Genomic DNA, 26,455 nt, shown 5'->3' on the forward strand with positions numbered 1-26,455 from the left:
GTCATGTATGGATGTGAGAGTTGGACTGTAAAGAAAGCTGAGCGCCGAAGAACTGATGCTTTTGAAATGTGGTGTTAGAGAAGACTCTTGAGAGTCCCTTGGACTGCGAGGAGATCCAACCAGTCCATTCTGAAGGAGATCAGCCCTGGGATTTCTTTGGAAGGACTGATGCTGAGGCTGAAACTCCAGTACTTTGGCCACCTCATGCGAAGAGTTGACTCATTGGAAAAGACTCTGATGCTGGGAGGGATTGGGGGCAGGAGGAGAAGGGACGACAGAGCATGAGATGGCTGGATGGCATCACTGACTCTATGGATGCGAGTCTGAGTGAACTCCGGGAGTTGGTGATGGACAGGGAGGCCTGGCGTGCTGCGATTCATGGGGTCGCAAAGAGTCGGACACGACTGAGCGACTGAACTGAACTGAACTGAACTGAAGTATATAATGTGTATATAGTATGCCCTTAGTTGCTCAGTCGTGTCCGATTCTGTGACCCCAGGGACTGTAGCCCACAAGGCTCCTCTGTCCCTGGGATTCTCCACGCAGGAACACTGCAGTGGGTTGCCATGCCCTCCTCCAAAGGAGGAATACTACTCAGCCGTAAAGAAGAGTGAAATAAATGCCACCTGCAGCCCCATGGATGGGCCTAGAGATTATCACACTAAGTGAAGCCGGTCAAACAGAGAAAGACGGACAGCATGAGCTATTCCCATGTGTGGGATCTAAACCATGATGGAAACGAATGTATTCACAAGACAGAAACAGACTCACCAACAGCAAACAGGCTTACAGTTGCCAGAGGGGAAGGAGGGTGAGGGAGCATAAATGAGCAGTTTGGGGTAAGCAGAGACGCTGCTAACCCACGACAGTACCGCACACGGTAGATGAGCACAGGGAACCGCGTCCCTCGTCTGCTGTGAACCACAGTGAGGAAGAATATGTATGACTGAGCTACTCTGCTGTACTAGAAGCTAACACGGCATTATACGTTAGTTATGCTCCAATTAAAAAAATACCCCCAAATGCCTGTGCTCACACCCAAGCCTTGGCCCGAGGGACTGAGAAGGCTACTGGACACGTCCTCCTTCACCAGTGGCTACAGACATGTCAGCCCAAAAGCATGGCTGTGGACCACCAGATGGGGCAGGTCGACCTTCCAAATCTTCTTGGGGCCACTCACACATCCCCGGTGCTGGGCCAGGCCTCGTGCAGTTTACAAACGTGATCAACCACCAGGGTCCCGCCCCTGGGGGGTTATTCCTGCAAGATCATCACAGACACCCTTCCTACAAGACGGCTCCTCCTGTAAAAGAAAGCATTTGCACAGCAGCTGTTACAGAACAGACGGGCAGATTGTACTCAGGGCCTACTGCAAGACAGGCCTTCCCGGGTGGCTCCTGGTAAAGCATCCGCCTGCCAGTGCAGGAGACGCAAGAGACCTGGGCCCAGTCCCTGGGCCGGGAAGATCCCCTGGAGAAAGAAACGGCAACCCACTCCAGTATTCTTGCCTGGGAAATCTCATGGACAGAGGAGCCTGGTGGGCTACTGTCCACGGGGTCACAAAAGTGTTAGACACGACTTAGTGACTAAGAGAGGAAGAAACCTCCCAACTCTCAACTCAGAATACAACCGGAAGTGGGAACGTGTAGCCAAGGAGCGCGGTGGGGTCTGAGGAGAGAAAATTCCTAAGAGGGAGCAGCAGGGCTTGGGGGGATTCAGGACTATAAAGAAAAAAACCACTGTTGTTTTCCCTTACACCCCCCAACCACACACACAACACTCTGAACACTTCTGCACTCCCACCAAATGTGGGGTGTGTGTGTTGGGAGTGGGAGGCAGGATCCGAAACCACGTGATTCTCCCACACCAGCTTCAAGGCCGCCGGTTCAACTCCACCCTGACACTGGTCACCTAGAATCTGCATCAGATCCCACAGGTTAAGGGCTCAGACCCAAGAAGCCACTCACACACACTTCAGACACTAACTGACGTCCAGGTTGCTGTCTGTGCTTCTGACCCACAGACCGTAAATCAGAGATTGCCACAAGCCCCGCCCTGGGTTTTGTAATTGGCTAGAAGGGCTCACAGAGCTCAGGGAAATGCGCTCCTTACCAGGCGCCCGATTTATTATGTTGCTGTTACTTAGACGCTCAGCCGTGTCCAACTCTTTGCGACCCCGTGGACTGCAGCCTGCCAGGCTTCCCTGTCCATCACCAGCTCCTGGAGCTGGATGATTTATTATAAAAGGACACCGGTCAGGAACAGCCCAGTGGAAGAGATGCATAAAGCGAGATATGAGGAGGGGGCACCTCCATCCCAGCACCGTCCTGCGTTCACCAGCCCAGAAGCTCTGAACCTCACCCTCTTGGGCTTTTATGGAGGCGTCATGACACACACATACCTGATTCCACCACTGGCCATTGCGAAGTGAACTCAGTCTCCTGAACCGCTCCCCTTCCGGTACACAGGAGGGAAGCTGAGAGGTGGGGTTGAAAGTGCCAACCTTCTAATCTTAGTTGGTGTCCCTGGCAACCAGCCCCCGTCCTTAGGGGCTTTCCAAAAGTCACCTTATTAACATCAAGTCAGGTATGGGTTGAAAGGAGCTCGTTATGAGCAACAAAAGACATCCATTTCCTTTATCCAGCTGGTGGTGGTTTAGTCACTCAGCCGCGTCCGACGCTTGCGACCCCGTAGACTGCAGCCCAGCAGGCTCCTCTGTCCATGGGACTCTCCAGGCAGGAGGACTGAGTGGGCATTTCCTTCAGGGTTTATTCCTCTGGAGCTATTCAATATTTCAGGAACCAAGTAACAAAAGTAAATATTATAACAAAAGATGCCCCCATGGCTCTTTTATAAGAAATGATGAGGGTTTTAGAGCTCCGTGCCAGAAGCAGGAGAAAAGCCTAATGTATATGTGTTGTTATAAATCAGAGAATGACACAGACCTGGCAGGATTCCTGCTGAAGGCGGGTCAGGGCGATCTGACATCAGCGGGAGGAGGTGGAGGAGAGGCACCCAGTCAGACGTCGGGGCTGACCAAACATCAGGGGCAGATCCTGGCTGAACTAACTCAGCAGGATTCTTGAGAAAGCAGGACAGAGCAGAGGCAAGCCCCAAGTCAGAGCCCACGCGACGGGACAGCTCAGAGGAACCCGCACAGAGTTTGGCCAAGGAGAGAACCTTCGTCAAGACTAAACAGACATAGAGTGACAAAGACCCGGAGCCCAGTGCGAGGTGAGATGAGCAGAGGACGGAGAAGAGCCAGGGATGGTCCAGGCACGAGAGACAGCTGGCTTCCTGGAGGAGGGGGCACAGAAGGGGCTGGGGAACAAGGGGCGCTGGACCAGGGGTCGGAAGTCCCTCGTCCCCCACCTGCCAGGTGGCTGTAAAGGGTCATCTTAGCATCTCAGCTCTCTGATGACCTCCTGAGCTCTGCCATGAAGTGAAACAGCAAAGGGTTAGAGGCCGGGAACCTTTTCCGTCATAAAAAGTGCGGTGACAGATGGGTATGGGAAAGAGGCTCTGCTCAGCAATCAAGGAGCCAAGGCCTCATCCCTAGCTTCGCCACCAGCTCTCTGTGTGGCCTGAGGCCAGGGACCTCCCCTCTCTGGGCTCCGCTGTTTTCCTTGTAAAACTCGAGCATCAGATGGGCAGAACTTTGAGACGCTTTCCAATGCTATTATCCGAGGTTTTATTCCTTTGAAGCTCCTACGTAATTTCAAGGCTTTAAATAGTGTGCCTACGCCGAAGCTATGACTCACATGTTTATACCTCTGAGCCTCTCCCCAACCCCGGACTCTGAGAGCCAGCTGCCTGCTCAGACTCTCCACTTGGTGTCCAACAGCATCTCACACCAGCAGGTCCCAAACTGAGCTCCCAGGAGGGCCCCTCTTCCAATCTGCTCCCCTTACCCCCCCAGCTCAACCTGCTGCCACTGGGCGGGGCTCCCCTCCCCGCTGATGACAAGGACTCCGTGTTTCCACCGACATCCTTTTGTTCTTGGCCCACACCCTGCAGCCAATGAGCGCAAACGGCGTCACCTTCCAACAGCATCTCCAGGCGACCCTCTCTCACCGCCTTCCCTGTGCGCGGCCCTTCCTTAGATTTCACCTCGGTCTCCTAACTGATCTCCCTGCCGACCCCCTTCTGTCTCTCAGTCATGTCCGACTCTGAGTAGTCCTTTGTGCCTCTGACTCTGTGCCCCATGGACTGCAGCATGCCAGGCTTCCCTGCACTTCACTGTCTCCCAGAGTTTGCTCAGATTCATGTCCACTGAGTCAATGGATGACACCATCCAACCATCTCATCCTCTGTTGCCCTCCTCTCCTCCTGCCTTCAATCTTTCCCAGCATCAGGGTCTTTTCTAAGGAGTCGGTTCTTCGGAGAGGTGGCCAAGTATTGGAGCTTCAGCATCAGTCCTTCCAATGAATAGTCAGGATTGATTTCCTTTAGGATGGACTCGGTGGATCTCCTTGCAGTCCAAGGGCCTCTCAAGAGTCTTCTCCAACATCACAGTTCAAAAGCATCAGTTCTTCGGTGCTCAGCTTTCTTTACAGTCCAGCTCTCACATCCTGCTGGAAAAGCCATGGCTTTGACTGTGTGGATCTTTGTCAGCCCTTCCTCAACACAGCAAAGGGCTCCACTTGAAAGATAACAGAAGCATGTCCGCCTTCGGCTCAGTGCTCTCCAGGAGCCGCCCTGCCATTCAGAGTACATGCCAGAAGCCCTAGATGACCTACCTGCTTCTCTCGGGCGTCCCTGGAGGCTCATACGGGTAAGAGTCCGCCTGCAATACAGGAAGTCAGGTTGGATCCCTGGGTCGGGAAGATCCCCTGGAAAAGGGAACAGCTACCCACTCCAGTCTTCTTGCCTGGAGAATCGCATGGACAGAGGAGCCTGGCAGGAGAACCCCCTCTCGGGCCCTGGAATGGGGGTCCCCCTTCCCGCAACAACACAGCCTTCTTGACTGCGGATGCTCAACACAGGAGGCACGCACCTACCTCAGGACCTTGGTGCCTCCTGTTCCCTTTTCACAGTGTTTTCCCACAGGCATCCTCCTGTTTCCTGGCCAGCTCCATAGCCAGGACGTCTTCTTCCCAGCGAGACTGTCCCTGCGCAGCCCTGTCTGCAATTATAAACCTTCCACATGGCACTCTTCTCCCCTCCCACTAGCTGCGTCCTTCCCTCAGTCAGGTCACAAGTCACGTCTTTATCTTGTTTACTGTCTCTTACTGTTTAGTCATTAAGTCTTATCTGACTCTTGGTGACCCCGTGGACTGTAGCCTGCCAGGCTCCTCTGTCCATGGGATTTTCCAGGCAAGAATACTGAGGTGGGTGGCCATTTCCTTCTCCGGGGGGATCTTCCTGACCCAGGGATTAAACCCATGTGCCCTGCAATTGGCAGGCTTTTGCAGGTGGATTCTTTACTGCTCAGCCACCAGGGAAGGCCTGCACGCTGTCCATCTCCCCACGACACACGGAAGCCCGCGAGGGCAGGGCCTGTCTCTGCATCGGCCACTGCTGTATCCTTGGTGCCAGAACAGTGTGTGGCTCGCGGTCCAATAAATAACGGTCAAAGGAATACTTCTGACAGGTGGTGCTTTGGAAGAAGGGAAGGAAAACACGTGTAGGGAAGGAAACTTTTCCTTTCTTCCCTCCTAGGCTCTTTGGCTGGTCTAATAATTAAATTGACATAAGACAGATGAACGGGAGAAAGACAAATTTAATTTCGTATCTACAGGAACTCAGGAAAGTATGAGACTCAAAGCAGCGACGGAAGCAGGAAGCCTCGATACCTTTAGATAAAGAAACAGCTTGTGAAGGACGGACAAGACCCAGAAGCTTGGGCTTGGGCTGATAAACCAGTGAGGAAGCATCAAGGTTCATTTCTGCGCGCGCGCTCAGTCGCTTCAGGCGTGTCCGAGTCTGTGCGACCCTGTGGACTGTAGCCCACCAGGCTTTTCTGTCCATGGGATTCTCCAGGCAAGAACACTGGGGTGGGACCCCGTGCCCTCTTCCAGGGGATCTTCCCAACCCAGGGATGGAAACTGCCTCTCCTGCATTGCAGGCAGACTCTTTGCCGCTCAGCCACCAGGGAAGTCCAACAAGGTTTCTTTACACCGCCTTCTCAGCCCTGAATTCCCTCCTGCGATAAGATGCCACCGTTGACCCTCCTCGCTGAGGGAGCACACTCCACCTGGGAGACTTATTTCCTTCTTTCAGGGAACCGAGAAAGGCAGAGTGTCTTTCTTGCACTGGCTGTTTCTCAAATAAGTTTCATTCAAAATAATCAATATGCCGAAATGGCCTATTTGGGGGTAGGATATTCTGCTCCCTTCAGGTCAAGTTAATTCTCAGATATTCGCCTTGACTCTGAACACTGCTTACATTTCAATTTTGCGTTCCACCGTCCCCTCCGCCATCTCTACCTCCCAACTCCCGCCCCCCCCAAACAATTTACATATAGGGCCGCCTGCTCTCCCATTTGTGGAAATACTCCTGGGCCGGTGCAAATAAATGTCCTGAGTGATCAGGGGAGCCTCCCCGTCCTGGTAGGGGTCACTGTTAAAGAAAACCGATTGACCTGCCTCACTCCACTCCTTGGCTATAAACCCACTCCTGAAACCACCTCCCCTCCCCTCCCACCCCACCTGTGATGCATTCAGAGTCGAGGTCATTCTCTCTGCATACTGCGATAGTCTCTCCCCATTGCCACCGTCGTTTCTGACATTCATTTAATCGCCTGCTCCAGCAGCCTCATGGCGGCATTTGGGGTCTGGTTCCCTGACCGGGGACGGAACCTGGGCCCCTGCGTTGCGAGCACGGAGTCGTAGCCGCCGGACCCCAGGGACGTCCTCCTCACAGCTTTGAACCGTGTCCGGGGCAGTCCCTCTTCCCTTCAGCCGCGTGCATCGTCGTGCCCAGGTCTTACACACGCAGGCACACGCACTCCTGATGGGTTGGGCTCCGGGCCTCCTCCAGGCACCTTCCGCTTGGCAGGAAAGCCCTCTGCTGGGCTGTTTCTCTATCTCTCGCTAGCCCCTCTCCCCTTACCTGGGTCCCCAGTCTGAATCTAGGCAGCTCGGTGAAGGTTAATGCTGAGGCCCTCGCCCCAGGACCCTGGAGAACAGGCGCTGAGCCACCCAGGTGTTTGGCCAGGCGTCTGGCAAGAGCCCTCCTCCAGGTGCACGAGGGAGAGAAGGCACAGAGGGAATTTCTGGAGCGACTGGCACGGGCCGTGCCTTGACAAGGGTGAGACCTACCTGTCACACGCAACTGTCAGAGCCAATCGGACTGGTAGCGGGCGGCGGGAGGGAGGCTCGAGAGGGGGTATTCATGTGTACTTACGGTCGGTTGGGGGCCTCCCTGGGGGCCCAGACAGTCAAGAATCCACCTGCCATGCAGGAGACCCAGCTTCGATCCCTGGGTCGGGAAGTCCCCCTGGAGAAGGGAACGGCTCCCCACTCCAGTACTCTTGCCTGGAGAATTTCATGGGCAGAGGAACCTCGTGGGCTACAGTCCGTGGGCCACGAGGAGCCGCACACGACAGCGACTGACACATATTAGGTGATTCACGCTGTTCACGCTGGAAGCCAGCACAACACCGTAAAGCAGTCATCCTCCAGTTAAAGATTTTTTTAGACTGATCAGACTGTGCCTCAGCACCGATGCGTTTCACTGCGTGTAAACGTCCCCTTGGGGGAGAGAGTCTTCAGGAGAAAAGCAAGGGAGGGAGGGAAGGATTCCATCAGAGGAAGAGAGGGATGGGAGAGCAAAGGGTTAATCCCCCAGCTGGCACGAATGAACTGGAAGGTAGAAAAAGCAGTTTCCAAAAAATGCTGAAACTGCTCTTAAAAAGAGAGATCAGGTGTAAAATTCACACATGGGGCCCGTTTTTTCCACCATCCCAAACGCGTGGAGATTGTGGCCAAACCTACAAATACGTGCGAGGAGCCGGCCCGTCTCTCAGGCTTTGTCCAGAGAGCGTCTCTCCACCCGGGGAATGGAGGGGCCGTCCCTGGTGGAGTCAGGAGGACCCACGGTTCTCAGGCGGAGGAGCAAATCCCGAAGGCCCCCATCCCAGCTCCAGGCTGAGATCAAACTCAGGTCTGCCCAGATCGAACAGCCAGTGTTGGGACGTCCCCACTGGTCCAGCGGTCCCTCGCGATCTGGGGACGAGGGTTCGATCCCTGGTCAGGGAACGAAGATCTCACACAGCAGCCTAAGCCGCCAGCCGCGACTACGGAAGCCCCCGCATTCTCAGGCCTGCCCACCACAACTGGGGAGTCCTTGGGCCACAAGGAAAGATCTTGCAAGATGCAAGGGAGATCCTGAGTGCAGCAGCTAAGACCCGAGGCAGCCAAATAAATAGATTTAAATATATATATACACACACACACAAATGGATAGTGTTATACAAGTACAGAGTGGCTGGGAAGAGGGAAGGCTTTAGACTCAGCAAAGAGGTCAGGGATCAGGGTGAGCCAAAGGTTAACTACCGGCGGTGCGGAGGACCTAGGGTCAAGTCCTAGCTCCGCCCAGGATCACAGATGCTGCTTTGAGAGAGGCCCTCCCTGCTCCAGGAAAAGGAAACGGCAACCCACTCCAGTGTTCTTGCCTGGAAATTCCAGGGACAGAGGAGTCTGGCGGGCCATATCCCATGGGATTGCAAAGTCAGCATGACTGAGCAGGCACGTGCACGTGCGCATATACCCATAACAGATACACGCATGCTACATACAGCTTCCCTGGCGGCCCAGACGGTAAAGAATCTCCTGCAAAGTGGGAGACCCTGGTTCGATCCTTGGGTTCGGAAGGAACCCCTGGAGGAGGGTATGGCAACCCACTCCAGTGTTCTTGCCTGGAGAATCCCATGGACAGCGGAGCCCGGTGGGCTACAGTCCATGGGGTCACAAAGACTCGGAGGGGCTGAGGGGCTTCGCAGACACACGCACATATAGTACATGAAACTTAGCCCAGCACCCAGTAACTGCTCGATCCATACTAGTCACCGTCATTACCATCATTATCTCTCTTTACCAAACCTGAGCTCACCTTAATCAGTTCACCTCTCGGAGCTTCTCTCTCCTGGAAGGAACAATGCCTGATTTCAATAAAATACTATGTGCTAAGTACTCAACATTTCCTAGAAAAAGCACAGGAAATGGGAGCTTTAATTACGATGATTTCTCAAAACAGCTGCCCTTTGTTTGCCAGCTTTGTTCTGGGCCCCTGGTCCATCTGTGTTTGGCATTTAGGTCCCTCCTGGGCAGGAACTAAATTGCTTTCTGAGGGCGCAGCCCCGGAGCAAGGAGAATTTGAGGTTTAGCGGCTGCTCCTTGAGGTACTCTCACAGGTCATCACCACAACGAAGCCAGCCAAAACGGCTGTCTTTCAGTTTTTAAAAATAAAGCTCTTCAGAGGGAAGACATTACTGTAAGAAGGTAAGGTAGCGGAGTTCCGTGGACAAAGAGAGCCAGGGAAGGCTTTCTTGACACAAGAGAACGCATCTTGGCCTGAGCCATTCCACAGTGCTAGCCCAGGAGCCCATCCCAGTAATTAAAGCTCTTCAGGGAGAAAATGCAGAAATGAAGGAGGAGCCGGGCCGGAAGCAGTAGGGCAGCCTCAAGCCGGTTCCTCAAGGGATTTACACAATAACGTGTCTTTTTTTTTTTTTTTTTGACCTTACCTAGCAGCTTGTTAGATGCTATTTCCCCAACCGGGGATGAAAGGCATGCCCCCTGCAGTGGAAGAGTGCAGTCTTAACCACTGGACCACCAGCGAGGCCCCACATAAGGATACATGGGTGCGTTCTGCGGGAGCTGAGGCCCCCACCAGGTAGAGGAGGGGACGATGCCGAGTTCAACCAGCTGAGCCCGGACTCTCGTCGACCTTCGCCCCAACTCTGCGCTGAACTCTCTACTCTAGCCCTCTCACGCATCGGCATCTACCCTTAGCTTAAAACGTCCCAGATTTGCTGTCTGGGGAGACCCTGCTTTGGGAGAGATCCCCAGGGTTCTTCCTATTTGCTCTGAGGAATAAATCCTTCTTCCCGACTTTTGGCTTGGTTGTGTCTATCGGCTCAGCACCCGCCAAGAGGTGGGCCCGGATGTCAGATGTCTTTGCCTGGCTGAGTCACTAGCTGGCTGGGCAGGGGAGGCAGGGCGGCAGAGAGACACAGCCTGTGGGTTTCTGAGTGTGAAGTCAGGGGCTTTCCGTGCCACAAACAGGGTTCGCAGCGCTTCACGGGGAATCGTGGAAAAGCACCACCATGGAGAGGCCCAAGCGAGGCCCTGGGTCTGCAGCTGGTTGGTTAAAGTAAGTCCCACAGATGCGAGTCAAATCATGATACTGTATACCGTAAACTTACCCAGCACTGTATGTCAATCGGGAAATGAAGTGAAAGTCGCTCAGTCGTGTCCAACTCTACGGCTCCGTGGACTATACAGTCCATGGAATTCTCCAGGCCAGAATACTGGAGTGGGTAGCCCTTCTCCAGGCGGTCTTCTCAACCCAGGGATTGAACCCAGGTCTCCCTCACTGCAGGCAGATTCTTTACCAGCTGAGCCACAAGGGAAGCCCAAGAATACTGGAGTGGGTAGCCTCTCCCCTCTCCAGCAGATCTTCCCAATTCAGGAACTGAACCGAGGTCTCCTGCATTGCGGGTGGATTCTTCACCAACTGAGCTCCCAGGGGAGCCCATGTAGGTCAGTTACATCTCCATAAAACTGGAAGGAAAGAGCTTCCCTGTTCACAGGTCTGGAAAATGTCTTCAACTAAGCCCACCGAGTCTGGTCTCAGGCCGTGCCAAGTTGATGACCTTTTTCTTCCCCACCTTTTCTCGGTTGCACTGCTTGGCATGCCAGATCTTGGTTCCCCGATCAGGAGTCGAAACTGAGTCGCCTGCAATGGGAGCACGGAGTCTTAACCACAGGAGACCCCCTTGATCTCGCATCGCCTTCAGCGTGCTAGAGCCCTTGCCATGAAGCACAACAGTGCTGCTGTTCTTTTCTAAAGCACAGTCGGCTCACCGCAGCGGTTGCTCCGATGGCTCCCAGGAACTGCTGCTGTGAGCGGCCACGCACATACAAAGGGGCGGCTCATCGCACCGTCCTTCCCCCCGCTCTTCGCTTCAGTGATCGCTGCGTCCTTTCCATATTTCAAAATGACTGTTTTTTTTTTTGGCCATCACGTCCACTTATGTGAGTGTCCTAGAGCAGTCAAAGCCTCGGAGACAGAATGTAGCAGGGAGGTGGCCCGAGGCGGGCGTTACTGTTTTGCGGGTTTGCAGTTTCAGTCTGGGAAGACGCGAAAGTTGGGGAGACGGCTGGTGGTGCAGGTTACTCAACAATGTGACTGAACTCGATGCTGCTGCTCTGAACACTTCAAAATGGTTAACACGGGGACCCCTCAGCTGTCTAACGGTTAGCACTCCCCACGCTCATTTCAGAGGAGGGCCTGGGTTCCATCCCTGGTCGGGAAACCAATATCCCACAAGCGGCTCGTTGACGCCCAGAAAAACAAAACATTTCTAAAAAAACAGAATGCCTAAAATGGTCAGTGTTATGTTTCATGTATGTGTACAACCACCATCTAAGACTTCTAACTGAGGAAAGAAACGCCATCCTGGGGTGAAGCCCACGGTGGCTGCGGCGGCGGGACCGGCCCCCGCACGCCCTCCCGTCCTGAGCAGCCAGGTGCCTGGGCAGAGCAGCTGCAGCGGCAGTCTGCGGGACTGAACCACAGGCAGCACGAAGGGGACAGAAACTCACAAGAGCAGCCCCTGCCCTTTGCCACTTCCCTTCTTCCCGGGGACAGTTCCCCAAACGCCACACAGCAGCTGGAGCCCAGGCAGAGCCCCGAGGGCCTGCCTCTGGGGCAGCAGAAACGTCTGGAAGCGCCAGAGGGGCGTTCTCCCTGGCCAAGCCTCCGACCTCGGTGCCTCAGCTTCCTCATCTGGGAAAGCGGGATAAAAAGACCATCGACTTCATAGAACCATTATGAGGCTTAAATAACCAAGTTAAACTCTGTAGAAGCAGCAAAACCTTTATACAGCAAGTGCTAGGCGCCACACGTCTACCCTTTCAGTTCAGGCGCTCAGTCCTGCCGACTCTGCAACCCCACGGACTGCAGCGCGCCAGGCCTCCCTGTCCATCACCAACTCCCAGAGTTCACTCAGACTCACGTCCATCCAGTCGGTGATGCCATCCAACCGTCTCATCCTCTGTCATCCCCTTCTCCTGCCCCCAATCCCTCCCAGCATCAGAGTCTTTTCCAATGAGTCAGCTCTTCACATCAGGTGGCCAAAGTACTGCAGTTTCAGCTTCAGCATCAGTCCTTCCAATGAACACCCAGGACTGATCTCCTTTAGGATGGACTGGTTGGATATCCTTGCAGTCCAAGGGACTCTCAAAAGTCTTCTCCAACACCACAGTTCAAAAGCATTAATTCTTTGGCACTCAGCTTTCTTTACAGTCCGATTCTCACATCCATACATGACCACAGGAAAAACCATAGCCTTGAGCAGACGGACCTTTGTTGGCAAAGTAACGTCTCTGCTTTTCAATACGCTGTCTAGGTTGGTCATAACTTTCCTTCCAAGGAGTAAGTGTCTTTTTTTTTTTTTTTTTTTTTTGGAGTAAGTGTCTTTTAATTTCATGGCTGTAATCACCATCTACAGTGATTTTGGACAACAAGAAAATAAAGTCTGACACTATTTCCACTGTTTCCCCATCTATTTGCCATGAAGCGATGGGATCAGATGCCATGATCTTAGTTTTCTGAATGTTGAGCTTTAAGCCAGCTTTTTCACTCTCCTCTTTCACTTTCATCAAGAGGCTCTTTAGTTCCTCTTCACTTTCTGCCATAAGGGTGGTGTCATCTGCATATCTGAGGATACAGATATTTCTCCTGGCAATCTTGATTCGAGCCTGTGCTTCCTCCAGCCCAGCGTTTCTCATGATGTACTCTGCATAGAAGTTAAATAAGCAGGGTGACAATATACAGCCTTGACGTACTCCTTTCCCGATTTGGAACCAGTCCATTATTCCATGTCTGGTTCTAACTGTTGCTTTCTGACCTGCATACAGGTTTCTCAGGAGGCAGGTCAGGTGGTCTGGTATTCCCTTTACATATTCAATAAAGATATGCTAGGTGTGTGGAGTATTTGGTGTTAGGAATTTAAAATGCATCTACCAGTGATGATGGGACTTTCCAGGTGGCACCAGTGGTAAAGAACTCGCCCACCAATGCAGGAGCGTTGGGTTAGATCCCTGGGTAGGGGAGGAAGGCATGGCAACCCACTCCAGTCCTCTTGCCTGGAGAGTCTCATGGACAGAGGGGCCTGACGGCTCCAGTCCACGGGTCACAGAGAGTCAGACACGACCAGGGGGCTGAGCTCACACTCAGTGATGATGCCAGGAACGCGTGCTGCTCTGGCAGAGCCCGCAGCATCCCTGCTCTTTCGGGGAGCAGTCTGCATCAGGAGCCTTAAAAACAGGCATGCCCTCTGCCCCAGTAATTCTCCTTCTGGGAATAAGCCTGAAACAGTGCCCCTAAGTGCAAACAAGCCCTGTGACTTTGTTTAGTCACTGATCCAGAGCTTGTTTTTCACACACGCATGAAGTGGTTTGGGAAAGAGCCGTCCTCTAGCGCACGGCATAGTAAGGACTGAAGGAAGTCTGTGTTTCTGTTCGAGGTTCTTATTTCAGTTTGACTCCTAAGACGGGGAGATTTCCCGGGCTTCTCTGAGTCAGCAGAGCTGCTGACCAGGAGAACTTCAGTGTCCCTGCCCCTGGTCCAGGCCTTACGTGTACCCCTAGAGGAACCTAGGAAGCCCACTCTCGCAGGCAGGTATTTTGCCTGAAGCACCCTTCTTGGCCCCTGGCACGGCCAGGCCGGCAGGTGGAAAGCTGGGAATGCCCCCAGCCCGTGGTACCCTGGGTTGAGGGCCGTGCCCAGCAAAGCAAGTTTGAACTGGGTGCCTCTCCAAAGGCTTCTCGTATTTACTTTCACGCCCAAACCCACGGTTCTCCAGGTTCCCAGGACTCAGGGTGTCCTGGGCTGAGCCGGTTGGGAGGAAGGCAGAGGTTTCGGGAGGCTGATTGGCTGCAGAGGAGGAAGCAAACCGGGACCCACCGTCTGGAGGGCGGGGGACTCCCGGGGACGCAGTGCACCGGGGGGACTCTCCCAGGGAGGTTTCACGAGGTCCTCAGGAGGAGGACCAAGGTGCGGGGTCCCAGCCCCACGACCGCCAGGGAAGTCCCTCTGCTGAAACTGTCGTGCGACTTCTGAGAACTCCGTCCAGCTCTCTGAGCATCAGAAAACCAGCAGTGGGAACGATGCTAAGACAGGCTCCTCGGACTGTTCTGAAGATGATGTCATAGAACCTGTGAAGCACCTGACAGGGTTTTGAAACGTTTGAACACACACGTGAGAAATTGCTCATTGTTTTCCAGAAGCAATAGAGTGTGCGGTAGAGATCGCTGACTTGGAACCAGAGGGACCTGTGTTCCGATCCTATATTACTAGACGCTTAACTGCGGAGTACTCACGTGATCTCTCTGGGCGCTCTGTAAACCAAGGTTGGTAACAATAGCTCCAAATCACAAGCGCTGTCGTGTGACATACGTGCGAAAATATTCACAGGAGAAAACAAGGCCTGTCCTGTGGTCGTCACCGTGATCACTGTCGTTACTGGTAAATCAGAGACGGCTTCCGGAAAAGATGACCCTGGAAGGGTGGAAAGGCTTTCGAAGGATTCAGCATGGCCCTGCGCACAGGACAAGCGCCTAAGAAGTATTCTGCAGAACCTGGCGGGGAGGGGGTGGCAGGAAGGAGCAGACCCAGCTTCTAGAGACAGCCTGGGGCCCAGGAGAGAGACTGGTCAGTCTTGTGTTTGAATCTGTATTGGGGTTCTCCAGAGACTCAGAACCAACAGGCCATACAGACATAAAATACAGAGATTCATTGTACACAATTGGCTCAATTGGTTCTGGAGGCTGAGCAGTCCCATGACCTGCTGTCTGCAGGCTGGAGGCTCATGAAAGCAGGTGGATAGTGCCAGGTTTGATCCCCGGGTCGGGAAGATCCCCTGGAGAAGGAAATGGCAACCCACTGCAGTATCCTTGCCTGGGGAATCCCATGGACAGAGGGGCCTGGCGGGCTACAGTCCATGGGGGGGTCACAGAGAGTCGGACACGACCGAGTGACTAACAAGCCCAGGGCCTGATGGGGGCAACCGCGTAAGTCTGGGTATGAGTCTGAAGTGCTAGTGATGGAGGCAGGAAGAAGCTGGGCGGTCCCCACTCCTGCAGAGAGAGCCGTTTGCCCTTTTGTTCTGTTCGGCCCTCGGGGGTCTGGATGGCAGCCATTCACCAGGCTGAGGCTGCTCTTCAGAGTCTATCAGTTCAAACGCTCGTCTTTTCCGGAAACAAGCTCCCAACCACACCCAGAATTCATGTTTTCACTGGCTATCTGCGCGCCCCTGCTCCCAGCCTGGCACACAGAACTAACCTTCACAGGGTCCTGGCTCTGCCTCCCACCGGCTGTGAGGATTTTCTCAGCCTCAGTCTCCTGGCAGGAAAGCAGGGTCCTGACGACACCGCCCTGCAGGCCAGGAGTCTGTGCAACGGGCGTGATGGGGACTTTGTAGGGGGCAGTCACCGTGAAAGCGCTGTTAAGAGTTCAACCAAGTAAGTCTGAAGACCTGGCTTTAGTCAAGGATCCCTACATGGCACAGCAGCTCACCCAGCATCTGGAAGGCCACTCGGGGGAGCAGACAAATGCTAGGCTTTTACGGGAAGAGGGGCGGAGCGGGGGAGCTACTGACGCCCGCAGGGGAAGAGCAGAGTTTCACTTTAGGCGAGGATGGCTTCTGGGGTGGAGGGAGGAGCGGCAGGGATTTTATCACGAAGACGCCTCTTCCCCTGGGGGATGGCGAGGTCCCACAGGACAGATGACCTCAGAGGTGCTGACCGGAACACTCCAGGGTGGTGGATGAAGGTTACCTTTCTGGGAGAGGCTGAAACTGCAGCTTGGCCAGGTAGGACGTCTAGGTCTGGTACCACAGGCTTTATTTAGCGCCAGTGATGCCACTTTGGACCTGGAGCTTTCTCCGTGGCAGGCTCTTCGGGGAAACAGCAGCGCCGTGCCCACTCCTTACAGCTGCTCGCCCCTCCCCCGCCAGGGCACCCTCCCCTGCCCAGGGACAAAGGGTCTGCCACCCCCTTCCTCATCATTCTACCTGGGCGCTCTCCCATCTCCTCCAACATTTGCATTAAGCTCAAGTTTCTCTCTGCAGTTGGGGTTGGCAAACTTTGCTTTGTAAAGGCCCAGATTGTAAATATTTTTGGCTTTTTGAACAAAGAGTCACCCTTGGGGACCCTATGTGGGTACTCATATAATGAGGGAAAATCGATTTTCACAAATGCTTTAGTGTTGGTTTACAAAATTCTAAAGTAATAATTGAATAGAATTTTTCAAACACAGATCTACCAATGAACAGAGCAAAATCCTCCCGGGAAGGGGATAACATTTTGCTTACCAGGGGTTCAAGTGCAGAACAGGTTCTCAACTCCCAGAATTAAGAACTTCTTAACTTGAATTTTATCTCTCTGAGTGCTTTTCCTTTTTCTGAAGGTCTTGGGCCATTTCTCACCAACTCCTTCCTGTCACTTGTCCAGTTCAGTTCAGTTCAGTCGCTCAGTCGTGTCTGACTCTTTGCGACCCCATGAATCACAGCACGCCGGGCCTCCCTGTTCATCACCAACTCCCGGAGTTCACTCAGACTCGCGTACATCGAGTCAGTAATGCCATCCAGCCATCTCATCCTCGGTCATCCCCTTCTCCTCCTGCCCCCAATCCCTCCCCAGCATCAGGGTATTTTCCAATGAGTCAACTCTTCGCATGAGGTGGCCAAAGTACTGGAGTTTCACCTTTAGCATCATTCCTTCCAAAGAAATCCCAGGGCTGATCTCCTTTAGAATGGACTGGTTGGATCTCCTTGCAGTCCAAGGGACTCTCAAGAGTCTTCTCCAACACCACAGTTCAAACGCATCAATTCTTCGGCGCTCAGCCTTCTTCACAGTCCAACTCTCACATCCATGCATGACTACTGGAAAAACCATAGCCTTGACTAGACAGACTTTTGTTGACAAAGTAATGTCTCTGCTTTTCAATACACTATCTAGGTTGGTCATAACTTTCCTTCCAAGGAGTAAGTCTTTTAATTTCATGGCTGCAGTCACCATCTGCGGTGATTTTGGAGCCCCCAAAAATAAAGTCTGACACTGTTTCCACCGTTTCCCCATCTATTTGCCATGAAGTGATGGGACTGGATGCCATGATCTTCGTTTTCTGAATGTTGAGCTTTAAGCCAACTTTTTCACTCTCCTCTTTAACTTTCAGAACGTAACCATTCTGAGCCTCAGCTTTCCCATCTGTAAACCTGGCATAATAATCTGTGACCAACGCCCTCACCAGACGGTTGAGACCCGAGGCAGAAGACCGACTTGCGAACTTGAAAGCATCCTACCGTTGGAAACAGGGGCCTTCCGAGTCCATGGTTTTTAGCTGCCTTGTATTGGTCGAAACCAAGAGATTTTGACAGGCAGCCTTCAAGGTCTCCATGCAGTTGGCAGGGACGGCAGAGAAGGAAGGGGAGAGGCGTTGGTTACCAGGGGAGTCTGGACCGCCCCTGGTGCGAGGCTAACCCTGGAGCACCCCATGTGTCTGGGGAGAAGGGTGCGGAGGCAAGTGGCGCCACACGCCCCTCCGGCGCTCTGTGAATGCTCCTGCCTCAATCAGGGCCTCACTGTTCAGTCGCAAGTCATGTCCGACTCCCTGCGGTCGCAAGGACTGCGCACGCCAGGTTTCCCCGCCCTTCAGGTCTCCCGGGCTTTGCTTTGAGCAGATGATGCTATCTAACCATCTCATCCTTGGTTGCCTACTTCACCTCTTGCCCTGAGTGGCTGGAATTCTCTCCAGCTTGAAAGAGCCGGAGGGTGGAGGCAAGTATTTAGATTCTCACTGTGAAGCCCCGCCCCAGTCCTCCGGGCTCGTTTCCTCCCTTGATCTCCTTCCGCCCCCGCAGCTAAATTACCGGCTCTTAACAGCTCTTCTCCTGGGGGCTGCCCGCCTCTTGCCCCAGGCAAGGGATGTCGTTTGTCCCACAAATGAACCTCCAGGCAGAGAACATGCTTTTCTAGGGAGAGAGGCCCCAGACAGTGAGAAAGGGGACCCAGCAGAGGCCAGGAACCCGGGAATCCCTTTTCTGCTGACCTTCAGGCATGACCCAAGGCTTGTTAGCTCGGAACTAATTAATCAGATACTTAGAGTCAGGGTAACGTTGGCATCTTTTTGTTTAATCGTTTTCAAATTATTTTAGGAGTGCAATCTTTTCTTCAAACAAAATCCTGCAGGGATCACAAATAAAGGCAGGAGGTGGCCGAGTGTTGTGTTTTTTTTTTTAAATCCACGCTGGAAATGGTAGGCAATCAACTTCAATTTTAAAAAAGGTTAGAAAAAAGGAATCACTTTCAACAAATGATACTGAAGCCAAGAACTTGACCTAAATCGCACACCTCATATAAAAACGTGCAAACATTTTGCTGTACAGAATGAACACAGCGTTGCAAATCGACTATACTGCAATACAAAAATAAATTGTAAAAAGCATGCAAAAGTCAACTCCAAATGGATTACAGACTTAAAGGTAAAGCATTAAACTATAAAACCTTTAGAAGCATAGGCGACTGTCTTTCACACCCAGGACTAAGGTCCTCAGCAAAATCCATGAAAGAAAAAAATTGATAAACTGGACTTCATCAAAATGAGAAAATATTTGTAAACCACAGACCTCACAAAGGACTCATAACTGGGGCAGGGGTGGGGGGAAGCCTCTCAAAACTCAAGAGAAAAAAAACCCAATTTGAAAATGGGCAAGAGACATTTCTGTTTTTTTGTTTTTTCCTTTTTGGCCATGCAGGATTTTAGTTTTCAAACTGGGGATCGACTCTGGGCCTTCATCGAAGTCCTAACAACTGGGTCATCAGGGAATTCCCAAAAGATATTTCTGAAGAGGGTTTACTAATGGCAAATAAGCATGAAAATATGGTTGACGTCACTAGCGATTAGGGAAGCGTAAATGAAGACTACCATGAGACATCACTGCCTCTTCCTACTAGAACAGCTAAAATAAGAAAGATAGTTTTCAATTTAAAAAAAGATAGTGACAACCGCAAATGCTGGTGAGGGTGTGGAGAAAGAGCTCTCATACGTTGCTAGTTGGAATGTAAAATAGAAGGGTCACTCAGGAAAAGAGTTTGATAGTTTCTTTGAAAAAAAACAACAACAAAATACTCTTACCTTACGATGTAGCGATCACACTCCCAGGCCATTTATCCCAGAGAAACAAAAACTTACCTTTACTCAAAAGCCTTTATACAAATGTTTATAGCACTTTTATTTGTAATAGCTCAAAACTGGCAATCGGCAAAACGTCCTCTATTTGGCTGAACGGGGCGTAGGTACCATGGAGTACAGCCTGTTAGAAAGAGGGGCAAACTGCCGTGGCACAGAGCCGCTCGAGGGAGATCTCAGGGGAGCGTGCGGAGTGGACAAGTCAGCCTTAAGTGCATGATTCCACTTACTGGGCAAAAGGTGTGTTCGGGCTTTTCTGTAAGATCTTTCGGAAAACACAGAACCTCCTGCAACAAAACTATAGGGGTGGAGAACAGATCAGGCGGGGCTGGCGGTAGGGGCGGTGTGGGTGTGGCTAAAGAGGTTAACACGGGGGGCGGGGGTGGGGGATCTTTCGGCTGCGAGGCAGCTTCGTATCTTGATGGCTGTGGCGGTTACACAACTCTCCCCCTGGATGTAAGCTGGCAGAGAACAATAAGTGTGTGTGCCAACGTCAGTTTCCTGGTCCTGATACTGCATCACGGTTGTGTAAGATGTGAGCATCGGGGGGAACTGGGTGAACGTTCCCAGGGCCGCTCTCTACTATTTGGCAACTTCCTGTGAAGCTGTCATGATTTCACAATGAAAAGCAAATAAATAAATGTGTGCTTGGTAGCTTTAGCCGCGTCTGACTCTTTGCCACCCCGTGGACTGTAGCCCACCAGGATCCTCTGTGCATGGGATTCTCCAGGCAAGAGCACTGGAGTGGGTTGCCATTTCCTGCTCCAGGGTATCTTCCCGATCCAGGGATCGAACTGGTGTTTCTTACAGCTCCTGCACTGGGCAGGCAGGTTCCTTCCTGTGAAGCTATAATGATCTATTTCACAATAGAAAGCGAATACCCACATACATACCCAGGCTCAGGGGTCACTCAGAATTGCGTCTAAGTCCCGCTGCACTGTTAGCTCGCTGCGTGACCTTAGGCAGTTTGCACCGCCTCCGGGCTTCATGTCTCCCCCTGCAACAAGGAACCGTCTCAACGGTTTGTAAGGGTTAACTGCATTCCTGTGAAGTACCTGGTACTTAACAAGGACCCAACTGATGTTGACGTTATTATAAAAAGGCATATGCTCTGACTGGGCTTCCCTGGCGCATCAGTGGTTAAGAATCCGCCCGCAATGCAAGAGACACAGGCTAGACCCCTGGGTCGGGGAGATTTCCTGGAGTAGGAAACAGCAACCCGCCCAGTGCTCTCGCCTGGAGAAGCCCAGGGACAGAGGAGCCTGGCGGGCTTCAGCCCACGGAGTCGCACAGAGTCGGACACGACTGAGCCGCTGAACAACGCCGTGCCCTAATGGAGAGGGGCTGGGGCGCCGGGTTCCCCCGGCTCTGAGACCCCGGGGCTCCTCCACGGCCCCTCCCGCCCGCACACCCGGGACACTCTGCGGCCATCCTGAGCACCAGCCATCCTGAGCACCGGCTGAGGCAACAGGGTGCCAGAGATGCGCGGGCCAGAGTCCGGCCTCACACAAGCTCCTCCGTCCCGAGGACACCCTCTGGGCCAGCCTCTGGGCTCAAGGCACGGACGCCTGAGAAAACAGGAATAGGCTCAGCCTCATCACCTGGGTCTTATCCATGAGATAACCGAGATCCAGGGGAGTATAGTAAGGGGCCCAGGGTCACGGCACAAGTCGGGCTCTGTGGGTCTCAGGCTCCCCTCCTAAGGTCTAGGAAAGTAGCAAGCCGACAGCATTTGCCAGCGCCATCCTAAGACTCAGTCACTTAGGCCACCAAATGTGGCTCCACGGTAGCTTCTGTGTCATCATTCCCACTTGGAGAGGAGGGAAGCGAGGCACAGAGAGGTTATTTAACTTGTCCGAGAGCGCACAGCCATTGGCAGAGCTGAGCTCTCCATCTCCTCCCACACTGTCTCTCACCCTGTCCAACCCCTAGTCCCTCTTCGGGTCACCTGTGCTCACTGCTGCCTTGCGGGTCACCGGCATCCCTTTCTGGCCAGACTGGTCACCCAGAGGTCCCCAGCGCCCTGACTTAGACACAGAGTGCTGGGTGATGACGGCATGGAAGAGGAACGTGCCTGTGTCCAGCCAAGCTCCTTCCTTGCCTCCAAGGCAGGGAAGGGGCACCAGCGCACAACTTGGCACCTTAACGAGGACGTGCAAGTAATGAGAGCTGTTTAAAGCACCAGGAGATAGAAAGTCATGAGTGGTTTAGGTGTCAAGGTGGCTACTGGTGGGGACAGGGGAGTCGACGCAGCGTCCACCCTCCAGCCCGGACTCCAGACAGCTCCCCTCCCCTGGGTCTTCTTCCCTTCGTTTGCTCATTTCTCAGAGGAGGGGGCTAGACTCCAGCTGGAAAAGGCTACTCTTCTGATGGACACAGGAAGGATGCTCTTTCCCACATGCACACGAGACTCGGCAGGCCGGGCGCAGCCTCCTCCAGGCCAGCTTCCTGCTTCCTAAACCCCATAATCAGGCTGGCGCTCGATGACGGGCTGCACACCTGGTCACGCGTTCAGAGCCAAGAAGTGCTTCGTGGCTCAGGGCCAGACTGCGTGACCCCACGTGTTCACTCAAACGAGCCTGCGTTCTTGTCTGCTACCCGAGCCCCCCTTCATGGTGGATTGTTCTATATCGTCAGTCTGGTCCATCATAGACCTGAGACCATCAGAGCTGGAAGAGGTGTCAGAGCAGCAGATCCGGTCTCTCAGGCTAAGGTTGTATCTGAATCACCTTCCCCAATTTTGCAAGATCTATGTAACACCTGGGGGCTTACCCAGTGGCTCAGCAGCCAAGAATCCACCTACAATGAGGGTTCGACCCCTGGGTCGGGAAGATCCCCTGGAGGAGGAAATGGCAACCCACTCCAGTAGTCTTGCCTGGAAAATTCCATGGATGGAGGAGCCTGGTGGGCTGCAGTCCATGGGGTCGCTAACAGTCGGACACGACTGAGCAACTTCACCTTCACTTTTCACTTCCATGCATTGGAGAAGGAAATGGCAACCCACTCCAGTGTTCTCGCCTGGAGAATCCCAGGGACGGGGGAGCCTGGTGGGCTGCCGTCTATGGGGTCACACAGAGTCAGACACGACTGAAGCGACTTAGCAGAGAGCGACTGACCACACACACAGGCACGTGTAATGCCTGATTAAATGTCTCTTTAAATAAGCACCTATTTTAAACTGAAATGATCATTTTGAAAAGGAAACTATCATTTATTACTGAAAGCATGGATTGAGTTGCTAGTTACACACACAGGTACGTTATTTCTCATATGCACTGAGATAAATGGGCAGCAATTGGAATTTTAGAAATGTCCATCAGGGTCCCAGCCTGAACGCCCGTGGGTGCAGAGCCACGGTGCCTGCGTGTGCTGTGCAGTCAAGGGCCATGTCCGCGGCGTGTGTCTGTGGAGTATGTCCACAGGCTCGTTCACGGAGCCCACACCCATCCCTCTGTTTTGCAGTGAGGATGCCTGGGGTCCAGGAGGGCTGCCCAGAGCCCAGGCCTGACACCACTGAGGCAAATTCTGAGAAGAGGACCAGGTCTCAGGGTTGAAGGGCGGTGAGGGATGGCATCAGGGATGTGGGTTTCAGAATCGCAGAGTCCCAGCCACCGCATTAGGAGCTGTCAGCTGAGCGGCCTGAGCCTCGAGCTGTAGCTCCCCTCGTGCCTGTCACAGAGGTCATGCCTGCAGCCCCGGGGCGCGTCTCACAGGCACCCTGAGAGCAGGTGGCCTGCAGCCATCCTCTCCTCCACTCTGCCCAGAGGAGCGGACTGCACTCCTACCCCAGGGCCTTTGCACAAGCTGCTCCTACCGCCTGAGCTGCCGAGTGAAGAGAGGAAGCCACGGCTTGTGGCCCCACCTCGGTCCTGGCAGTTGGGGGTCCAGGGAGAGACCCCATCTGAGGCCATGATAGGGAGGTGCCATCCTATCCGGCCAGGCTGGTGGCAGTGCTGCTCTGAGGCGGGACCCGCACACAGCAGGCCCTCGGCCCACACTGAAGGCGAGCCGGCCCGTGCAGTCCACTCCCCAGGAACAGCACAGCCCAGGGTAGAGGCTGGGCTCCGGCAGCATCCAGCCTGGTGTCACTGCTGGCTGCACACAGGAGAGATTATCTTCCAAGATGCTGCCTCTGCTTGAGACTCAAACCCACAGATCCAAGCGAGCGACTGCCGCCCATTCCAAAGACAGCCCTTCTGGTTCCGGCCTCTGAGTGTAAGTGAGGCGTTCCCGGCGGGCCGGTTGTTAGGCCTTGGCGCTTTTACTGCTGAGGCTGAAATTCTATGCCTGGTCGGGGCCCAAGTGAGAGCCCTGTAGAGAGAGCAAGATAAGAAATTAAGAAGGGTCCTAATTAACAGACGGGGTCATCATTAATAGGAAGACTGGGCTTCCCCAACGGCTCAGCGAGTAAAGAGTCCGCCTGAAACGCAGCAGACACAGGAGACCTGGGTTCGATCCCTGGGTTGGGAAGATCGCCTGGAGAAGGACATGGCAGCCCACTCCAGTGTTCTTGCCTGGAGAATCCCACGGACAGAGGAGCCTGGCGGGGTCACAGTCCTGGTGGGGTCATGGTCCCAGTCCCTGGGGTCACAGAGAGCCGAACATGACTGAGCACATAACTCATTATGCGTCAGGAAGAGGAGGAATTTAAGAAAATGAAGGAGGGGGTCTTCCCTGGTGGTCTAGTGATTAAGAATCCACTTGGCAACGCAGGGGACACGGGCTCGATCCCTCATCTGGGAAGATCCCACCTGCCGTGGAGCAGCTAAGCCCGCGAGCCACAGCCACCGAAGCCTGAGCTCCACAAGGGAAGCCACGGCACTGAGGGGCCTGGGCCCCCGACTAGAGAGAGGCCCAGCACAGCCAGGAACCAGAGGGACAGAAAGAGAGAGCGCGCGGGCAAACAGACAAGGGCCCACCGTGCAGTGCAGGAGCTGCATTAGACGTCCCGTGAGAACACGGCGTGAAAAAGTACGTGTGTGCGTGCAGCTGAACCACTCTGCCGCACACCAGACGTTAGCACAACACTGCAAATCAACTAGATTCCAAGCTGAAGGAAAGAGAAGGCCCGCAGCTGAGCTGTTCTAAGGGCTGCACAACCGGAAGCTGAGACGGGAGGGGGTGGGCTTGCTGGGCGGTGACCTGATCAGGTGACTTCCTGGCGCGCCTCACCAGGGAGGGGCGAAGAGACAGGACGGTTTTAGGGGCGGCGTCACCCTAAAGCCACACCGTCCCCCGCTGCCAGGGTTCCCTTCAGTTTCAGAAGCCCTTTCATGCGTCACCCCGGGGAGGGGCCGGGCAGGATGGCTGGCATCACTGAGAGCCTGGGAGCCCAGGCCCTGGAGAGACAGCAGGGGCCGGAGCCAGCTCCACCTCTCATTCTGCCGGGGAGCGTGTCTGCTGGCCCCACAGCCTTGCCAGAGGCCTCTCCCCTCTGGTGGGCCGCTCTGTTTTCCACCCCTGGCAGGGCCGGGGGCTCTCAGCGCTGCCTGGAGCCAGATCCCAGGGCTGGGTCTGTCGACAGACAAGGAAGAAAGGGCTGGAGGCGCTTGCTTGGGCTGCAGTCTTGGCGTTTCCACTTCCACCTGCGAGGCCTTGGCCGCGTGACCACCGCTTGGTCTCCGTCTTTATCTGTGAAAGGGGACTGTTATGGGATGAGCTGTGTCCCTGCCACCCTCCGAAAGCCCTGATGCTAAAGTCCTATCCCAGCTACCTCGGAATCTGGTTGTATCTGGTGATGGGTTCTTTAAGGAGGTAATTAAGTTAAAATGGGGTCACTAGGGTGGGCCCTAATCCGGCATGTCTAGTCTCCTTACAAGAAGAGGGGATTAGGGCACAGACATGCACAGAGGCAGACACGGGAGGTCAGGGAGAAGACGGCCGTCTACACGCCAAGGGGAGAGGCCTCAGGAGAGATGGCACCTCAGACCTCCAGCCTCCAGCACCAGGAGAAAACAAATTTCTGAGGTTTAATCACACCCCCCCCCACCCCTGGCAGATTGTTACACTGTTACAGCAGCCCTAACAAACTCATACAGGAGCCTACAATAGGAGCCAGGCTGCACAAATGTTAAAAATTAAACAAGCTTTTTGCTACTTAGAACAATCTCTTGCACGTAGGTGTTCAACACATGCCAGGGCTTGGTTCAATTTAAGACCTGCTCGCCCTGGGAGCTCAGCGGTAAAGAATCTGCCTGCGATGCAGGAGACACGAGTTCAACCCCAGGGCCGGAAGAACGGCAGCCCGCTCCAGTGATCTTGCCTGGGAAATCCCGTGGACAAAGGAGCCTGACAGGCTGCAGTCCACGGGACACCACTTACGACTGAGCGACAGCGCTGACGCTCTTCCGTCTGGCCGGCTGCGTCCGCCCCGTGAAGGTGGACATCGGACAGTCCAGGCAGCTGGCTCAGCGGGGTCCCCAGCGGCTTGCCTTGCTCATTTTCCAAACGGCTTTTATAGCTCGGGATGACATGGCGTGGCCTGAAACGCAGCGGTTCCAGCCGGCAGGGCCGCCTGACACATTCATCAAGCTGGACGCCTTCTGGCTGTATCACGAACCTTCCAGGCACATGACCCAATTCCGCAGCTGACCTCAAAGCCCTGGTTTATCTTGGCCGTTCAAACTGTCCCTTGACCTCACCAGAAAATCACCTGGCTTCTTGGCTCCATTACATGTAGACGCCAGGTGAACGCCTGGGATGCCTGCGAACTGTTTGCCTTTTGCCTCTTCCTCTGATCTCAAAGCCGCGTATCCATCCTGCCACGGCCAGGGGAAGAATGGGGTCTCTGCAGTAGACGGCTTTTATTTGCAAGCTTGGGTGAGGGATAGTCTTAAAACTGAGTGGAGAGCTATTGATTAGAGACCAATTCTGCCAGCCGGGCTGCTGGCACAGGCTGGGAGTGCACCATGAATCGTAAGCATCGTTGCAGAGGCAGGGAAGGGAAGAGATAAACAACATACAAACACTGATGCAAATGATTTCGATCTTGCTTTTCCTGGATCTGAAAAGTTAGACTGGACTCGCAGGTGCACTT

The 26,455-nt window shown here is 53.8% G+C and overlaps 2 long non-coding RNA genes across 5 annotated transcripts in view; both read right to left on the reverse strand.

Moving 5' to 3' along the window:
* The window catches only part of LOC121818794 (uncharacterized), a 38,049-nt gene extending 18,322 nt beyond the window's left edge, over nucleotides 1-19,727 (reverse strand). The window contains exons 1-6 of one of the 4 annotated variants that reach the window (XR_009599691.1): nucleotides 19,650-19,727; nucleotides 16,544-19,543; nucleotides 15,514-15,673; nucleotides 5,001-14,730; nucleotides 2,402-4,786; nucleotides 2,113-2,226 (exon numbers count right to left, since the gene is read on the reverse strand). This is a non-coding gene — a long non-coding RNA (uncharacterized LOC121818794). Of the gene's footprint in view, nucleotides 1-2,112; nucleotides 2,227-2,401; nucleotides 4,787-5,000; nucleotides 14,731-15,513; nucleotides 15,674-16,543 lie in introns of all 4 variants that reach the window. The other 3 variants (XR_009599689.1, XR_006058918.2, XR_009599690.1) reach the window with 3 other exon arrangements.
* A 2,879-nt stretch (nucleotides 19,728-22,606) lies between these two features.
* On the reverse strand, nucleotides 22,607-25,775 carry LOC121818797 (uncharacterized). The gene is made up of 3 exons (XR_006058922.1): nucleotides 25,741-25,775; nucleotides 24,339-25,050; nucleotides 22,607-23,730 (listed from the first exon to the last, which is right to left on the reverse strand). It is a non-coding gene; the product is annotated as an uncharacterized LOC121818797 (long non-coding RNA).
* Nucleotides 25,776-26,455: the final 680 nt, after the last annotated feature.

Source organism: Ovis aries, chromosome 2, assembly GCF_016772045.2.
Source record: "Ovis aries strain OAR_USU_Benz2616 breed Rambouillet chromosome 2, ARS-UI_Ramb_v3.0, whole genome shotgun sequence".
In the NCBI taxonomy this organism is placed as follows: Eukaryota; Metazoa; Chordata; class Mammalia; order Artiodactyla; family Bovidae; genus Ovis; species Ovis aries.